Source organism: Vicugna pacos, chromosome 1 (assembly GCF_048564905.1).
Source record: "Vicugna pacos chromosome 1, VicPac4, whole genome shotgun sequence".
NCBI classification, from domain to species: Eukaryota; Metazoa; Chordata; class Mammalia; order Artiodactyla; family Camelidae; genus Vicugna; species Vicugna pacos.
In genome coordinates, this window is record NC_132987.1 from 86,878,863 (window position 1) to 86,893,794 (window position 14,932).

The 14,932-nt window shown below is 36.2% G+C and overlaps 1 non-coding gene across 1 annotated transcript in view; it reads left to right on the top strand.

Annotated features, from left to right (window-relative positions):
- LOC116277668 (uncharacterized) overlaps positions 1 to 11,126 on the top strand; it is a 299,305-nt gene extending 288,179 nt beyond the window's left edge. Inside the window, exon 10 of the transcript XR_012075482.1 lies at positions 10,852 to 11,126. This is a non-coding gene — a transcript (uncharacterized protein). The remainder of the gene's footprint in view (positions 1 to 10,851) is intronic.
- Positions 11,127 to 14,932: the final 3,806 nt, after the last annotated feature.

The window sequence follows — 14,932 nt, forward strand, 5'->3', positions numbered from 1 at the left end:
ATTTTTTTTTTATTTCCCAAATCACAAACATGTAATTTTCTATTACACCATGGTAATAACAAAATTTATTAATACATCATACAGAGATCTTAGGAGTTTTCTTCCATGTTAGCTTAAACTTTTATCAGTCGCAACTCTCCATCCTATGTTAGTCACAGTGCACTAAAGTGTTTATAATTTTTTAAATCACTGTGCTTCTCCTCATCTTTCAGAGCTGTAATTTTGCCTTCTCTTTGCCTGGCTTAAATTCTCTCAAGATTCATGGCACAACTATAATGTCAATCTGACATTATAAGATGAATTCTTTGACTTTTCTCTCAACCTAACGAGATGCCTTCTCTATGCAGTTTTAACATATCAGGCATATATCTATTTCAAAGCTTGTTATTACATTATGTTGTAATTTTTCACATAAATGTCTCCTTGCTAGGCTGTTAGCTCTTTAAACTAAGGCTATACTTTAGTTGTCATCATAGTTTCAGTGCCTAGAGTCTTACAATCTGTGTGCTAAAACATTACTGAATTATTCAATGAGCCATGGCATAATAATGAAATATTGCATATATTTTAATAATATCAACACAGGAGGATATAATAACAATATCTCAGTAACAACTGATTTCAGAAACACTGACTCATACAGAAATTAATCACAGAAACTTCACTTTAGGTCAGTCTCCACTTTTGGTTTTCTTTGTAGAGATAGAGAATGACTTTTGATGAAAAACAAAAAGGATAATTAAATCATTCTTAATGAGTTATCTTCACTGATTAGAACAGCCTAGACATCTTTCATCTTGGTGCATAAGTTTCCTAAAATTTAATCATCTTATATTTCTTCCCTGGAATATCTTTGAATTTTCTTCCTCTTGTCAAATGCTTTATATGCATCTTGTTAAAACTAAAGAAAAGCAACCACATTTTTTTTAAGATTTAAAATATTACCCAATAACATAAATCATATTTTCACTGATAAATATCACATTTTCTATTTTCTAAATGGCTAAATATGATTTTCCCCTAATCAACTCTACTTACAATTTAGTATTGGAATGTGTTTTCTATACTTACTAAAGTTTTGAATTTCTCATTTGCCAGCTAACCTCTTACCTAAGAAAGTATTTCTACTTACCTATTAATTTAACATCAGTCTTCTATGAAAATAGGAATTTTTACCAGTGATCGCCAGTGCTTTGTCAGTTAAGAAGAGAAAAGTTAAGATGTACTTTTATTCAGATTATTCAGGAGTCATATATTAATACTGTTTGGGAGTCCTCCCTCAGATTCATAAATAAAGTTCAAATTTTTAACATGCTAAAGTTAATCAAGCCATTAATTGAAATGCTCATGGTCAGAATGAAGCCTCTTGGTTTCACAGCATACTTATTTTAGAGTCACTTTTACCTATCAACAAAAATAAACATCCAAATTATTTCTGCTAATCATTCCTATAACAAACTCATTGTAAAAGATTAGCTTGTTCATTTCTTCTATCAAGTTTAAAAGATCAATTCAAAGAGGTATCGTAAGTGGCAAGTGGGAGCGTAATTTCAGATGTAATGGCAACTGAGATTATTAGAAATTAGGTTTTGTAGATAAACTTGTCAGGGTGTAAACACATAGCTAATATTGCATGGTTTTGTGCTAACATGAAATATTTATTGTCAAGGGATAGATTTTGTTTTTCTTTTTGCTTTATATAGTTTTCTAATACTATAGTCTTTGAGTAAGTATTATATGCACTTTCTCAGCCATGGTTTTGATACTGAGTTATAACAGAAGTCTCGGGCATAATAATAAACAAAGGAGACTGTGACACAGATAGTGTCAGTGAAATTTTGAAGGCCTACTCTAGTATGGTGAATGCTAAACCTCTGTACTGGGCAAACAGAATTTTATTGCACAGAACATATTGCACAGAACAAGATCTAACTGTTCCATAGTGCTTTTCCTGTGCCCACTTATGGTCTATGTGCTTTCAGATGTAAATTCACCATTATAATCGTATTCACTTTTAAAATAAGAGGAGAAGTAACTTTTTTTTTTCCAGAGAAGTGAATTCACAGAGGGTTAGGCAACGTAAATGGTAGAATTAAGGATTTGAAGAAGCTGGAGTCCATCTTGAGAAATTGTGCTCTCACATCTTAAGCCACATTCTCCCTCCAATCAGATGATATGGGTTAAGTTAATAAAAAGAGAACAATGTCTTCAAAAATCTTGATAATTCCATTTGATAATATACTTTTTAAATGCAATTTTTGAGTAGAAAATGAAAGAAAATCAAATTATAACTCTGATAAAACAACAATAATGAATTACTGTTAACCTAACTCTCCACAGGAAAATCATTGCTTTGAATTTGAACGGTGAATATTAATATATATTCTAAATAGTCACTGAATATTTCAGTACATTTAAATGTCATTTGAGAGAGTATATTTTATAGATTAGTATCATTTAAATAAATTTCAAATGGTTAAAAATTCACATTGTTTTCATTTTTCATTTAACATGTAACCTATTGATAAAACTCTACTTTTGGCTAGTAGCTCATCATACTGTAAAACAATGAAAAAAAGCAGTGTTTTGATGAGCACTACTGTTTTGATGATAATGAGACTTGGACCATTGATCATACCATTTTGGTAACATTTAATACAGAATTCAAACCTATAGGAAGGCTTGTATAGGAGAGAATTTCTCTCTCCCTTTACACCTGCCATTGCAGTTCAGTTTTACACACACACACACACACACACACACACATTTACCTAGTTTTCCTATATTTTTATCTATAATATCTTATTTATTTTTAAGTTGTTAATATATATTTGTAAGTAATTTATTCATAATACTTTGGGAGATTGTGTGGAGAATGCACTTTTTCCAAGCCCTTCTATTTAATAACTCTATTGCTATTGTGCAGTATATAATAAGAACTATATATATTAATCAATCTGCAAGAAAAACATTATTGACTTAATAAAGTTCAGGGTGATGTTGTCTCTCTCATTGATTCATCACAGATTTCATTAACTAAATTGGCATGTGAAAGTGGCAACTTTTTTGTTCCCACTGATTCAATGATCCCAAACTTAACACTGGCAATTTTATTATTATCATTATTGACCTTAGCCATGAATATTCTGAAAATGCAAGCTAATTTTTAAAGTCTAATGAAAATTAGTCTATATTAGATTTATATAATGCTGATAATGCAAATATTAATATTTTACATTTTATAAAATTTCTATTAACTTTTCTAAATTTCATAAACATATGAAATTATTTTCTAGTATATATAAAATCTGTTGAAACAAAATGTAAACATAGAACAAAGCTAGAAAAGAAAAAAACTAGAAAAATGGAGGATGGGCGTAAAGATCTTTTCTTAACTGAAAAATCTCAGAGAAAATTAGATTTATATAAATATGTAGCAATTTTATAAACTTATTTTCTAGAGTTTGATTATATTGCATTATGTTTTCAAGGAAGATCTTTTCTAGTTTGACCTCTATTAAATTTCAAAGCATCCCATTATTTTCAATGGTATCATTGTTTTCTCTTCCTATGACTTCATGTCTTTTTTCATGCCCTCCATTCTTTACAAGGTTTCTTAAACTGTTACATAATTACAAAATATCATTAAGTGGATGAAGAATTGGAATAGATTATCTCACTTCCCCCTTAGTGACCATAGTCCTATACTGAACTGATATTTGGTTTAGAGTCTCTCAATCTATAGTTATATTCACATTGTGGATAGACGTCTTTCACTTCCCTGAGAATAAGTGAAATTTCTACTGCAGGAATCAGATGTCAAAAGAAATTGTTCATATCAAACCAGTGTGAGGAAATCTAAAATGTCTTCTACTAGAAAAATACAGATGGAAAATTTAATCACTTTATTCTGTGTGACAGAAGCATGAGAAGTAGGGGAAAAGGGGAGTACAGATTATGTGACCCATGGAACCAAAAGAGAGAGAGGAATGCATTGGTGGATCAAGAAACATGCATTGTCTTCTGAGTCCTCTGGTCTGCAGATATCTTGTCCACTCAATTAACCAAACATGTTTTTGGCACATGGTACTATGGTCTATATCTTGGGAGCTCATGGTTTTAGATGTCCCCAAAAGTGCAGCATGGAATAAACATTCCTCAACTTGGGACTCCCTCCTCTTCCTACTCACATTTCCTCTTCGCATCTTTGGGAATTTAATGTAGGAAAAGGAATGCTTGACACACACTTCTGATTACCTTTGATATTCTGTACTTTCCCCATACATCCTTAGCCTGGAAAAACAGGCTTTCCTTATTCTCATCCTCTCTAGCCACTGGATACTAATGATTCCTATGTAATAGCTGATCTTTACCTTATTGAAGAAAGGCTAGGATTTAAGTTGTTCAGATTTGACACTTGATATGGAAGCCAATGACCCAAGGGATAAGGAATTAAAAAGGATTAAACATAATAGCTTTAACATTCCAAAATATCATTTCCGTTCATGTACAGCCAGATGCATTTCTTAGAGATTGAAGCTTCACAGGAGGTTGAAGTTTTCTTGCTTCAAGTAACTACCAGTACTGAGACCAGCCAAGGCATATGGAGTAGAGAGGAGTGTAGTTGCACAGTAAGGAGGAGATGTTTGTGCAAGTCCTGGTATTTTCTAGGAAGGAGTTTAGATTTTACATAATTTTGAGCAAATTAGTTAATGTTCCAATTTGTTCTCACTTCCCATATGGGAAATATACTATAGAGTTTGGACAGAGGTTATGTTAATAATTTACTTCAGAGAAAACAATGAAAAGAAAACTACACTAGACAAATTTGATAATACTATAGGTCATTGGAAGTTGTAATTTTTCTAACATGTATTTTGGTAAAGAAGACATATTTTGGAATTGTATGTTTATCGTGGTAGAAGGAAAGTAAAGAAGAATTGCTCCAAAATTTTTGCCCTAAGCAATGAACCAATGGTAGTGTCAGTTGATTCGGGGTGAAGATGAAATGAAGACATATTAAGACACATATGTCTCTGGCATTCAAGTAGAGATATCAATTTATATAACTAGATCTTGAAAGAATTACGAAAGCTTCTAAAGTTATTACTCTCTTAGGAAAGACTTAGATACATAATGGAAACTTGACTACTGACCTCAATTCTCATTTTAACCCTTAGTGGTACAGTGTAATCATTTGAAAAATAAGTGTGAAACAATTGATTTTCTTTTTATTAGTAGGTTATTTTCATAAAAACCTATCTTTATTTTTACTGAGAAACATTTATGTTTGTAGTCATATTTGCATTTATTTTAAAAGGGATAACCCTCATCAGCAAGATGCCAAATGCCAAAAAAATCTATAAACCTATTTGGTATCATTTTCGATGGCTTTTACTGGTATTTTTGAAGGCCAAAAATCACAAAATTAATAAATTAAGCTATTTGGTAAGGCTAGGTTGTTTCTTAAACATATACAAGAAGTAATTGGATAATGGAAGAGAGGAATGATACAGTGGTTGAACTGTACCATAAAAATCCTCTCAGCATAAGATACACACATATACAATACAGACACACACAGGTATATATACATACCTATGTTTATTAATTTATTATTATTCAGGGACAGGTAAGGCCAGCAGATAAGATGATTGATATTAGAAAGATAGTTTGTTACTCTCAGTCTCCAAGAGGAGGGGGACACCACATCATGCAGGGCCACATGGACAGCAGCCCCAGGACGGGGCAGGAGACAGAGGGAGCAAGTGGAAACCATGGACAAGAGCTTTTATTATGGTTTCCACTAGAAAGACAAGGGGAGGCAGAGGAGGCAGACTTAGGACTGGCTACTTTTGAATAATGTCAGTGGGTTCTGAGGTTTAGAGACTGTCTTGAGTTATCTGGTACCTGACTGGGGGTCATGTTAGAGCGGAAGATGTAATAGGGAAAAACAAATCTGACTCCATTTGGATGTTTCTTCTACTTTAACCTTTGTATTCTATTGCTTTTGCTACAAGTTAATCACTAAAGGGATGTTGCTTATAAGCTTAAATTATACAGAACAGCCCATCTGTGGGAACTCTGCCTCCTGAGTAATGAGCATTAAGCTAAAATACCTTTGTTTAGCTCACAGGAAACATTCTGACCAGGCCCACCTGTAAACGACTGCAGGAAGAAACTAACACATCCTCTCAGGAGGCTGACCAGAACCAGGAAATGTTTGACTTTACTCCCTTCCCTTTAAGTATGAAAGAATCATGAATTCTAACTCAGGCAAGATAGTTCTCTAGGACCTTAGTTGTCCATCTTCTCAATGTGCTGGCTTTCCGAATAAAGTCACTATTCCTTGCCCCAACAACTTATCTCTCGTTTTATTGGTCTGTTGTGCAGTGAGCGTATGAGCTTGGGCTAGGTAACAGAGATAATGCCTCAACCTGTGAGAACTCCAGAAAAGAGGTAACTGGCTGGTTTGTGCTCTGGATTGGTTGGCTTGCATGTGAAAGACATGCATCCAAGAGAGTCCTTTGGCTTCCTTAAATTTATCTTTTAATCAAAATATGCTTTCTTAGAATAAAGGTTTTTTAAAAATTTCCTTCCTTGTCAGCTGCCACAGGGAGGCATTCAAGATAAACTCTTTTGATTAATGAATAGCAGTGGTAACATGACCATTTAAATATAGCCACCTATCCAATTGTGTCTACAGTATTATTACATGAATTTAGATTACATTAGCAAAAAATAACACTCACTTGAAAAATGAGATAAATAGTCATCAAAAAAATACTGTGTTTGGAGTGGGAAAATACAATTGTAGGATAAGAATAATTTGTGTATATGTAGAAGATACGAACACATTTCCTTTTTAAAAGATTTTTTAAAATTTTTTCTCCAGAACATTCATTTAAGAGTTTTTAAAGAATTCTGAAACCCAAGGGAATTAGCACAAACAAAACTTCTTAAATCTTCGAAAGTCTGGAAATATTTTGATTGTAAACCATTATTAGAGTTTTGGTTGCAAGACTCAGTCTTTGTTACCTTCCGGATGCTTCTTGGTTTCCATTCACTAAGTTGGCAGAGAAGAGTGAGCTTCCTCACTAACTAAAATTGAGATAGTATTAGAGTTCTACCTGAATGCTCAAATATATTTCCAATTATAATCCTACAAATAAAATGATGAAGTATCCTTCTGTTTTCTAATATAGTAAAATACTCTTAAAAGTTCTAATCAAGACAACAGTGTTTGAATTAGTGATTCAGAAACTGTGTGTGTGTGCTTTCCTTTCTATTTTTAAAAACTGTATTTTAAGTAAATTTATCTTGAACGTTTACAAGCTCCAGTGTTAATGGTATTTGTTTTAATGTAAATGCCAGGCAAGAAACTAAAACATATTATTAGAATAGTCATCACAAACTCATTTAAAAACAACATTTCATTTCTCATTTAAATTGGCTTTTAAACATTTCCCCTACAAAAAAATGACTTATGCAAATATTAATAACAGGCATTGAAAGATAAAATGAAACTTGGCCTAAAAAGGTCACAAAGTTTAATTGAAAATAAGAAAGCTACTTTGAAATAATGTATTTTAAAATATGCTAAAATCAATTGGAATCCTAAGAAAATTTTCAAATTAATTTTGCAAAGTCCAAGAAGTTGAAGTAAGGTAAGTAAGAGCAATGCTACTCTCAAATTCCAAGCCTGTTAATTTTCTTCCCTAGACCAGGGATAACAAATATATTTTAAATCAATGCCAACTCTAATCCACTGGTACTTTCTGCCAAGTATGCTGAATTGAAAGGATTTCCAGATCTCTGTGATCTGCGGGAAAGTGTGCTGTGATTGATGAAGGCTTTGGCCGTGGGTTTGGGCCAGGAATGGTTCTAGACCCACCATCTATTTGCCATTCCTGCAGTAACAAAAGCCTGATGGAAGAGCCAAGAGAGGTGAGAGACACAAAATCAGTAACGCAGGAGATGCTGAGGAGTGACGTTACTGAACATTTTTTGCCCCTTCATGGGGTGATGATTACTGAAAAGCTAAACTGATACTGGGATAATATTAAGTCTTTTAAAATACACTACTAGGTACCAGAGACTGTCTCTCGTTAGACACACAAAGATGAGTAACTTGCTCTCTGACAATCAGGAGATTACAAGTGGTAGAAACAATCAGTCAGTAAACGGATCATCACAATGAGACCAGGGGCTTGAAACAGCACGTGTGCATTTCTTGCTCACGTGGTTGCTTGAGATCTCCAGAATCTGCAGGGCTTCTCACAGCTCTACTCTATATAGCTTCTACATTCTGGAATAAAATCAAAATGATCAACCCCGGAGACCTCGTGAAACTGCCAATGGCTGGGAAAGTTTTTGCCCAGAATTGGCAGACTATCAGTTCTGCTCTCATTTCCTTGGCCAAAACAACACGTCGTAAACCCAGTTTGTGATGTTAATGTAGCAAAGCAATACACTCCTCCCAGAGAAGGAAATGAATTCACACGGCAAGAATGAGGAATATATACATGGAACAGGCAGGGTCAGGCAGTTCATTATCAGTGAGGCCAATGATGGAGTATAACAATGTAATTAATCTACCAGTGTAAATACCGAGTTGATTGCTCGAGGCCTCATTTTCCCCTCCAACAGCTAATATTATAATGAACATCACAATATATGTTTCTTCATGGGCTTGTTTCCAAATTTGACTGGGCTCTAGACCCCGGGGTAGAATACTGTAGTCTGATTTTGGTCACGTAATTTTATACCAAGATTCGAAATGACAAGGCACGAGGTTTCTAGTTCCCCACATCTCCGTTGGCTTTTTCCAGCTCTCTGAAATTTAATAGTTTAATAGTGTGAAGTGGCGTGTCACATTTTTAAACTGCCTGTCCCTGACTTTGTCAGTTTTGCAATTGGTTTTTTTGTCCTTTTTCAGCTAGTTAGCAGAAGTTCCTTCATATTATAAATGTTCAACATTGTCACTTTCAGACACTGTAATTGTCTTCAAGTGCTGTTTGTTAACCTTATCCATAACCATATCCTTTACCTCATCCTCACGTCCAGTCAGCCAATGAGGACGATTCACTTTGTATCACCCCACATCTCAAATCACTTTCTTCAGTCCACACCTCTCCCTGTATGTTAATTAAGTTGAGAATCATTTATTGCTGGACTACTATGATAAATCCTTATATTTTTCCCCACCGATTCATACATCCTTGATGTATTTTTCATGATACAATCAGAGTAATGGCCCTGTAATTAAAAACATAATAGTAATAGTAACAACAAAAATGACAATCATTTATTTAGTGTCTACTGTTTACCACACACTATTTTAGGTTCTCTGCAGATATTTACTAGTGTGATGTTCAAAACAGTCCTGTGAGTTTTGTAACATTAAGACTCACATTAATATTTCAGTTGCATACACTCAGTTTGGGGGTAGTGGAGCAAAGTGATTAGGACTTAGGACTCTAGCACCAGACGGCTAGATACCACTAATTATTGTTCGTGCCTGTCAAACTCTAATTCTGCTCACGTCATCCCACAGTTAAAAAGGATTCACATTTTGGCTTTACTGACTGGGAGTTCCAAATCTTGTCTTTGCTTGTATTCCAACCTCAGCCTTTTGCCTCTCTTCCTGTTTCTGAAAATCTTTGTTGAGGGTACTTTCTCCTGCCTCATGTTCTGTGTTTGTTGCCCTTTCTTCCTGGAATTCCCCCTTCTTTCCCACGTCTGTCTGGTCCAGGCTTACTTCACATTGAGACATCACAGATGTCACTCTCTCTGGGGAACTTCCCTCTGTAAACAGTCGGTGCTCATCTTGCGTATCTTTGTAGTATTTGGAATTGCCTTACCATAGAGTGGGTTTTAATGATGACTGCTTTCCTTTCTGAGGCTTTAAGCTTTACAAAGATAAAGATCCTGTTTTTTTATTCACCTGTGATCCCCAAACTAATATTGTTACATAGCAGGCAATCCAGAAAATACCATTATGGAAGAAAAAAAAGGAAAAGAAGGGAAGATACATTTAAATATAAACACAACTAACATCTAAAGTTATGTAAGTGATTTGAAGTTACATGAAAGCATTCCATCAAGTAAAAGAGGGTTCTGAAGACAATAACATAACCAGTAACAAGATGCACAAATGAGGAAAAGGGGTGGATACCAGTGTCAGGGTAGGAACATGGCCTGCTGCTCAGACAGGCTCTCTGTTTGAGAACTCATGCCAGAGTCTAGTAGCAGCACGGATTGTGTCTTTCATGTTGTTTGTCTGACCAGGTTAAAAGACATCTGTCATGTGTGAGCTGGCCAAAGGACATCAGCATATGCCGTTTTCAAATTGGGGATAGACGGCCAGGCTCAGTCCTGGTTGCTCGCCCTTGCCAACATTCTGTGAAATGCATACATGCTTCTCTTTGAACTTGCCAGTCTCCAGCCTGCTGTAAGCCAGAGACTGAACAGATTCCACCTGGATCTCTACTAGGCCTTGCTGCCCGTCATATGTTAGGTCTTCTTATCTTCTTTTCACATCTTTACCAACAGCAGAGTGCCAAACAACACAAACAACACTGCATTTACTGGTTGTACTTTAATAATCTGCTTGCTACTTTCAAACAACTATATTCAAAATGGAATGATTTATCTCCAAGATTGACATAGGTTTGATAAAAATTAGAAAAAAAAGTTTTGTGGATTTGTGTCAACTGGTTAAATAAAATCAATTTTGTTTTTTAAGCTGTGGTTCTTTCTTGGAGAAAATGTAATAAAAAATGAGTCTGTTATAGTTAAGAAAACACTGTTCAAGTAGTAAAAGAAATGTCTGTCTGTCCTTTTCTCCAGACAGCTTCAGGATTTACTCATTTTAGTCGTATGGGGCTGACCAGCCCCATACACGGCTGTTACCCTAAATATGCTGCAAATGGCAATGAGGAAAAGAAGGAAAGGAAGTTAAATCCACTTGGCCACATATTCAGCAGCCAATAACATCCTATCAGTCCATGAATCGCCTACCTGCTCTGGTTGGAAGATAAAATTAATTGTCCACAAAAGGAAATTTTCCATTCACTCATTCAGAAACTTGTGATTCATACAATTTGACATAAAATTTTAGGCTATCTTGTTTGTTTTCTTTTTTTCAATTTTATTGAGATATAATTGACATATAACATTGTATAAGTTTAAGGTATATAATATAATGATTTGATATATGTATATATTGCTAAATGATTACCACAATATGGTTAGTTAACAAATTCACCATTTTACATAGTTAAAATTGTGTGTGTGTGTGGTGAGGCCTTTTAACATCTACTCTCTTAATAACTTTCAAATATGCAATGCAATGTTGTTAACTGTAATTACCATGGTGTACATGACATCTTATTTATTTATTCATATATTTATTCATCTTATAACCAGATGTTTGTACCCTTAAAAACATTTCTCTTTTTCATATTCTTCCTTTTGGGGGGGAGGGTAGTGGTGGTGGTGGTAGGAATTTTTGAAACACTATTGTTATGTCTTGCAAATTTTGTATGATTTTACAGTTATTATGAAATTAATTAATTTCTAATCAATTTTGAGGAAGTTATGCTTATTCTGTTGGGCAATGTATTCATCGCATGAATCAAAACAATCTCCCACTAGAATGAAACCACCTCAAATCAAATACATTCCAAATAAATTGTTCAATTTTAAGCTGAAAATTACATGATTATCTTGATAGATCATGAAGAAGTACTTTATTCTACTCAACATCCATTTTTGATTAAGTCTGAATACAGCCACAATTCAGTGCATTCTATATCATAATAATGTGTCAATATTCAACTATAACAAGCTACATAATTAAAGTTTTGAAGAGAGAAAGTATTATTCTGTAGTTTCAGGCAAATCCAATTACAAGCTATTGAAAATAAGAAATAAGAAATTTATTTTTGTAGATGAAATGTCTCCATAAAAATTATAAAAGAAATAACTGAAATATATTATAATAAACAAGAATATTGAAAAATCACAATTGCTCACTCAGTTCAAATATTGAGCTTGTTCTTAAACCCACAGGTCATCAATTGAAGAGATCTGGCCCTCTGGGGAAGAATCTGCAGTGACACAAGAAGTATGTGTATTTATGTGTGTATGTATACATACCTATATTTCTCCCAATTTTTACCGAAAAAGGTCATACAGTTATTTACCAGAGTAACCAAACACTGAGGAAGGGGAATACCCCGGTCTTTTGAGGATTTAAGACCAAAAATGCTACCATGGCCCTTTTGGAGTGCAGCCGTTTGGAGACCAGGTGACACATACTGCAGCCCACATTCTTTTACTTTGAATACAGTGATCCTCAGGCCCATCTTGAAGTTATTTCCCTGAACCCCTATCCATCAATATATTACTATCTTTCAGGGGCTCAAGCAGTCACATGCTGGCAAGTTGATTATACTGTACTCCTTTTTTCTTATAAGGGGGATGATTAACCACAATTTTCATTTACTAAGATTATCAAGCATTCTGTAAGTTAATTTGCCTTGGTTGTTCACAAGGCCTTTGCCAACCATTCTCTGAGGACTTGAGGTCATGGAATCACACATAACAGGGCTTCAAACCAAGGGAATCACTTTATAGTGAAGGGAAGACAACAAAAGGAGCACAATCATGGGATCAGCTGTTTCTGCGCATATCCCCTGAGAGCTGCTGAGCTGCTGGATTTGAGGTGGCCTTTTAAAGACTCAGAAAAAGCATCATCTTGATGAGTATACAATGTGGATTTAGGATACCCTGGTATGTACGTTAAACCAACACCTATTCACGTTGCAGCTGCTTTGTTTCCAGAAACTAGAATGCATGAGCCTGGCAACCAAAAAGTGCAACTGGGAATACCCCTTCTCTTCATCATTTCCATTGATCCACGTGGGGAATTTGAGGTTTTCACTTGCACAGTTTCCGTTTGTGCAATTAGAGAACCTGATTCCCAGAGGCAGAATACTTTGACCAGAGAACACAGCAAGGACTGCAGTACCCCAAACACTGTACCTCCTGCCTCTTCACCGTGGGCTCCTCATGCTGATGGGTCAGAACCCAAAGACAGATTTCCTATCCGGGAAGAGTTAATCGGACACTGTTTATTCGATATGCTAAGGTTGCTGCTGCATAATCAGGATAGTGAAAATATTGTCTGAAATTCAAGGACTATTGGGGGCACTTAATTGTGATTCCATTCCTTGTGGTAACAGTGGATGGGCAATTGAAGTAACCATAGAGCTATAAAAACAGTATAATTAGGAAGTCAGATTCCTCAGGGATTGAGGCCTAAATCCCCTCACCAGGGAAAGTACCTAAGTCAGTGGCATTCTGGCCACAGAAAGGGGGCTTTAAAATAGATAGTAAAGTAGGAAAATGATGGATGCAAATTATGGTCTTGGAGCTAGCTACAGTCATAGGACAGGCTTGTTTTTGGTCGTCTTTTTTATCTAATTGTTTAAAGGTTGCTGCTAGCTATCACCTGGGAGCGTGAGTACCGAGGCTCTCCATCAAGGACTCACTGTGTAACACGTGTGAAACAGACCTGCGAGGGGTACTGTAGCATGTACAAATGATGCTTCTGTAAACTAGCCCACCGCAGTTTATGGGAAACTAACAGAGTTTTCCCCAGCACATAAACAGATACCCTGTTTCCTCTTTTCCTGAGAACTTTCTTGAACTGAGTTTGTTCATCAGCAAGTGGGTACTAACCCAGAGTGAGAGTTAGCTCCCCAGGAGGGTTAAGGAACCCTCCGCCCACTTCCCCACCGTATTGATCTGCTCGTGAGTGGGCTGTTGTCTTCTTTCCTTTCCTTGTCTCACACACTTCATTGCCTCATAGGTGCTTTCTGGGGTCACCTCCAAAATACATTTTCTGCACCTACCTCTGTATCTCAGGGTCTTTTTCAGGGGGAACTCAGCCAAAGAGGTGGTTAACTATAATTAGCTATGCAGTAGTGGGCGCCCAGGGCCCCTTTAAGAGTCGGCGTGGCCACTCCCCCAGCTGCTCTGTAAGTTGGTGCTGACGACTCACGGCTGTGCTTCCCTGGAGCATTGCTGCTCTTCTCCTCCAGCAGACGGACGGGAGCACCCTCGCCCTCGCCCTCGCCCTGGACTCAGCAAATGAGCTGGACTCAAGGTAGGACAAACTGATGCATGATTTTTGTTCTAGAGCCTCTTGGTGGTTTCAGACCGGAGCTGGTCTACAGAAGAGACACAGACTTGCTTGTTTGCGTAGTGTTTCCCTGCCAGCCCTGCCTTCCTTACCCCTCACACTCTTCTCAGAGCACTCCTCAAAAAGTCACTTGAGTAAATGAAAAAAAAAAAGTCACATATTTTGCACCTAGAGAACCTGACCTACGATACATGACATTTCAGCTGGGTAGGGCCCTTACGTGTGTGGGAACCCCAGACACTGTACAGAGACTCCCCGTGTGAAAAGGAGGAAAAAGGCTCAGAAAGGAAGCAAGAGCAGTTAGAATTTGGTCTTTCTGTGAGAAGGGGGCTTATGCCTGCTGTTTCAAGGTGTTAAACCCTAAGGAGAAACAGAGACCTAATCTCCAAGAGATCTGAAGAATCTCTTTCAAAAGCAGAGGGGTTTGTGTGTATGTTTAGAAAGGTGAAAGATTCCAGTAAGAAGTAGCTCTGTGGTACCAGTACAGGACCTTGGGTAGCCTTCCAGAGTTTCTGAGTTATGTTCATCTCCTTTAAAAGAATGATTCCTTTGCACCCAGGGGCAATAAGTGAGGGGTGTTCATCCCAGTCAGCCTCAGAGTTCTGTCAATCACAGCATGGAGTAGGAATCACTGTTTTCTGTGCATGTAACATAACACAGAGAACCACTAGACCCAGAAAGACCTGACAGAAGAGAACAAAGAACTTTACTAAAGTAATC